A 5,548-nucleotide genomic window follows, 5' to 3' on the forward strand; every position below is an offset into this window, starting at 1 on the left:
CTCAATCACCTCGTACTTCCCAGATTGAATTCATCTCCTGGCTATGATACATGTTCTCATTACTACATTGTGGGATTTGGTTTTCAAATACTTTATTTAGGACTTTTGCATTTATGTGCTTTGTAAAATTGGCCTATAACTGGTCATTCAGTTTGCTGACTGTCACTGTTGGTGAAGACCTTCATGCTCCTTGGAATGCTGTATGGAATAGGAGTCTTTCTTTCACTCTCTCCTGCCGTGCATCTGACCCCATTCAGTGGTTCTGCAGTTGCCTTTACTCTGGCCCTGAGAATCTCAGTCTAGAGCAGGTGCTGTGTTGGAGGCCCAGTGCGCCCCACACACATGGTTCCTTAAATGCATTACACTGGCTGGCGTCTCCAGCAAGACCTTGGGAAGAAGCAACAATGACAGCTGCCTGGATAGTTCATGATTATCAAAGGAATATGCTAATATTTCACCCAAAAAGCCAATATTTGCTCTTTAGATCCTCTTTGTTATGGATTAAATTGTGTTCCCCAAAACACAACCATGGTGATGCCATGGTGCTTTTGGTGATGCCATGACAAGTTTGGGGAGCTTGCAGATACCGTCACAGGACTGATGTGTGCTTCTTCGAGGTCCTAACCATAAGTGGCTCTACTTCCTTTGCTACTGCTAGGACTCAGCTCTTTCTAGCCTCCTTTCCCTTGCTTCTGGGTTCATTCATGATCTTGACTGTGATCTCTGCTAAGTGTGGGTGTCTGGGTCCCTGTTAACCTTAGGAGTCAAAAGTGATGGACTCTTGGCCCCAAAGCCCAGATTGTCTATACTTTTTCCCCTTTCCTAGCGTAGTTTTCTATTTCTGATCCACAGAGATAACTATTTTCTTTTTAAGCATGGATAAATATTTTAAAGAGAGAGAGAGAGACCTGACTAAGGTTCAGCTGCTAACCAAAAAGTTGCTGGTTCCAATCCCAGAGGCTCCTCGAGAGAAAAATCTGGCAATCAGTTCCTATAAAGATTGCAGCCCAGAAAATTTGATGGGATAGTTCTAGTCCATCACAAGGCTTCACTATGAATCACAATAGATAGCAACTTACATCAAGCATTAAAAAAAAAAATAACATATTTTACTGACACTTGTGTTGGAGCAGCATTGTTGTTAGCTGATGTCAAGTGCTCTCTGGCATATGGAGACCTATGCACAACACACCAAGATGTCTGTGGGTCCCATGTCATCTTCACAATTGTTGGTGTGCTTGAGTCCTTTGTTGGGGTCACTGTGTCTGTTGAGTGTCTTTGGAGTATCTTCCAACCAGCACTATATCAGGTAATGTTCTGCTGTGATCCATGGGGTTTTCATTGGCTAATTTTCAAAAGTATATTGCCAGGCCTTTCTTCCTAGTCTATCTTATTCTGGAAGCTCTGCTGAAATCTGCCCACTGTGAGCATCCCTGCTGGTATTTGAAATACAAGTGACAAAGCTTCCAGCATCATAGTAATACAGAAGCCAACACAGTATGGCAAATTGACAGATGATGGTGGTTAGAGCAGAAAGTGCAGTTCCAAGTTCAAGCTCAGATATAAAGTGGCCTAGAAGTTCACCCCCACATCTCCTTTCCTAGAATCTGGCTCAGTGGAGGTGCTCATGGAATGAATGAATGTAGCAGAGACACAGTTTTAAGAGGGAACAAGACTCCCTCTTTGAGGGAATAGAAAGGGAGCTTTCCAGTCCTGGAAGGAACTGGGAACAATCCTTTTCTAAATCTAGAATCCCAGGAGCACATGGGCAAACTCCATCCAAGGGCCTTGAGAGGAGGCTCAGGAGGGAGAAGGTGGAGGGGCAGAGCAGCCTGATGGCAATCAGCTCCCTGAGCACAGCTAACAGTCACACGGAATGCAGGAGAGGGAGAAATGAAGCTGTCCCTAGATGCTACAGTTTTTAATGGGATGTTAAATGAAGTTATGACAGAGGCAGATTCCACTATTTTGGCAAAAAAAAAAAAGGTGGATGGGTTCGCATTTCCAACTGCACTCATTAACCACTGCCCAATATGATGCATGATTGAAGAAGTTGGAACTGATGTTAGGGACACTGGGCTTGTCCTGGCCCAGCTCAGCACTGTGAGTGAGTGTATGCATGTGTGTGTGCATGTGTGCACACCTGATAGGGAGAGAGAGAAAGAAGGAGGGAGGTGTGCATTTGCTGTTGTTGTTGTGTGCTGTCAAATCAATTCCAACTCATATTGACTCTACATGGCAGAGTAGAAATGCCCAATAGGGTTTTCTAGGCTAAAATCTTTATGGGAGCAGATCCCCAGGTCTTTTCTCCTGCTTAGCAGCTGGTGGGTTAGAACTTCTGGACTTTCCATTGCAGCCAAGGGCTTAACTAACCATTGCACTGCCAGAGCTCCTGTTGTTGTTGTTGTTTGCCATTGAGTCGGCCCCGACTCATAGCTCATAGCTCATAGCTCCTAGTGCAATGCATTTCATTCACTAATAATAAGTTGATCCACATTGGAATACATCCTGTGTGGAGCTTTTGGTTGTTGTTGTTGTTATGTGCCGTCGAGTAGGACCCGACTCATAGCGACCCCTCCTTGGGTTTCCAAGGCAGTATCACTATGGAAGTAGATTGCCCCATCTTCCTTCCGAGGAGTAGCTGGTGGGTTTGAACTGCCAGCCTTCCAGTTAGCAGTCAAGTGCCTTAGGCACTATGCTACCAGAGCTTTTGGTTACTGCCCCCAAATCTCTTTAGGTCTCATTCATCAGATCATGGCACTCAAAAGGCTCTGACCATCCCATTTGGAACTGTACTGAGTTCTCATAGCTAACAGCCTACACATTGTCAAGAAGCTACTGAGTTGGTCAGGGTATCACAGGGAAAGAGAGCTGATATCCTGAAAACTGTCTGGATATTGTAAGTCATTATGAAAGCAAGTCATTTAGAGATCAATTTATCCCATCTACTCAAGTCCTAGTAATCTGTGACCTCAACTGTGTGGGAATCTCTGAAAATATTTGTGTTCAAAGCCATTTGGTAAACACTCCCTGTAGCGCTGAGAGCACAAGCCGATAAAAGATGGTTTGTTTCAGTGCATTCTTCCTGTGATTTAGAAAGAAAATGAGAGAATCATACAGCCCACATCACCCTCACGCCTCCACACAGAACTTGCTCAGCCGCAACGAAACATTTATTCTATGCACTACTGGGGAATTGCAAGGCCTATAACCTGCAACACAATTTATGTTAGAGCAATGAGTGGCAACGTTTCTTTTTCCTTTTAAGAATTCAATTGATTTAGTCTCATTTTTAATGTAGCACAAACCCTGTCCCATAAAGACGGCATGAAAAATAGAAAAGTGTTAGAGGGCACTGAGCCGGTAGTGCTGATTTGTTTAAAAAGATGGCAGATGGTGCCATTAGCAAAAATCAAACAGAATAGTAGCAGCAACAAATAGCCATCAATGTTCGTGCATTTTCTAGAAAAAAATTCTTATTATAGGACTATTCCTGTATAGGTGCGGCCTCTGTTGTTGAGTTGGCTCTGACTCATGGCCCATGTACAACAGAAGGAAACACTGCCCAGTCCTGAACCATCTTCATGATTGTTGGTGAACTTGAGTCCATTGTTGCAGTCACTGTCTATTCTGAGTGCCTTCCACCTCAGGGGCTCATATTCCAGCACCATGTCACAATATTCTGTTGTGATCCAGAGTTTTCACTGGCTGACTTTCAGAAGTACATCCTCAAGTCTTTCTTTGTCTGTCTTACTCAGGAAGCTCCACTGAAACTTGTCCACCATTGATGATGTTGCTGGTGTTTGAAATACCTGGAGCATAGCTTCTAGCATCACAGCAACACTCAAGGCAACACAGTGTGACAAAATGACAGATAGTGGATACAGCTTGTTGTTGTGTGCCTTCAAATAAATTCCTACACATAACAACCCTAGAGGGCAGAGTAGGATATCCAAGGCTGTCATCTTTACAGAGGCAGACTGCCATATCTTTCTCCCATGGAGTAGCTGGCAGGTTAGCAGCCAATTGCTTAACTGCTGCATTACCAGGGTTCTGTATAGTGGGTTAAAAAGAGATCAGCTATTTAGCATGAATCTAATTGTTTACTCTTTCATTCATTTAGCAAATAATAATGAGCACTAATAATGTGCTTGAATCTATTTTGGAAGTAGTCATACAGTAGAGAATATTCTAGAAAAATAATCTATCCAAGGCTGTCATCTTTACAGAGGCAGACTGCCATATCTTTCTCCCATGGAGTAGCTGGCGGGTTAGCAGCCAATTGCTTAACTGCTGCATTACCAGGGTTCTGTATAGTGGGTTAAAAAGAGACCAGCTATTTAGCATGAATCTAATTGTTTACTCTTTCATTCATTTAGCAAATAATATTGAGCACTAATAATGTGCTTGAATCTATTTTGGAAGTAGTCATACAGTAGAGAATATTCTAGAAAAATAATCTACCCTCATCTAATTTGTATTCTTGTGAGGGGGATGTTAATAGATGTTCAGATAGCTATAAGGGCTAGGGAAGAAATACTGTACAACGGGCCAACAAGGTGCCTAGGTGTGGTGGGGTCCCTAAAACCAATGGTCCTTCCTCTTTTAGCCTCAGCCAGACACTCTGTGGTCCTCTTTCCAATTGTAGGTTCTCTTTGTTGTGTTGGCTGTAGTTTGTTGTTGTTATGTGCTGTCGAGTTGGACCCGACTCATAGCCATCCCTCCTTGGGTTTCTGAGGTGGTATCACTACAGAAGTAGATTACCCAACCTTCCTTCTGTTGTGTTGACAGGAACCTCTTATTCTTGTCATTCATGGTGTTCAATACAACTCTATGTTACCTTATTCCTTATCTGTCTCTCCCACACTAGACTGCAAATTCTACGCAGGCAGTATTCACACATGTCAACCCTAGTTTCAACATACAGTCTAGTCTGGAGAAGTTAATATTTTTCAATAAATCAGTCAATTTGTCAACAGAAACCTTTGTTAACTAACCCTGCTTTGTGATTATGTTGGAGTTTTCTTACTCTCAGTATTTTTCATTATTCTTACCATTCTATTGTATGTACTTTAGGCTACAATTATGCATTAGGGGATAAATCTTTAATTGTTCTCTACTCTTTTCATTTTCATAAAGTTTTCTAGTAGTATATCAGATAGTCTCTCACCGTTAATTGTAAGGTTTTCAGTGGCCAAGTTTTTCAGAAGTGGATGTCCTTGTCCTTCTTCCCTGTCTGTCTTAGTGTGGAAGCCCCAGGAAACCTGTCCATCATGGGTGACCCTGCTGATGTTTGAGATACTGGTGGCATAGCCTCCCACTTCACAGCAACACACAAACCACTAGAGTATGACAAACTGACAGAAGAGTGGAGCAAACTTATCACAACTGGACCAATAAGCAATATCATAATAAATGGAGAAAAGATTGAAGTTTTCAGGGATTTCATTTTACTTGGATCCACAATCAACACCCATGGAAGCAATAATCAAGAAATCACACATCATATTGTACAGGGAAAACCTGCTTCAATAAGATCTCTTTAAAA

This window comes from Orycteropus afer, unplaced genomic scaffold (genome assembly GCF_000298275.1).
Source record: "Orycteropus afer afer isolate SDZICR_OR568_19922 unplaced genomic scaffold, OryAfe1.0 scaffold00508, whole genome shotgun sequence".
NCBI lineage: Eukaryota > Metazoa > Chordata > Mammalia > Tubulidentata > Orycteropodidae > Orycteropus > Orycteropus afer.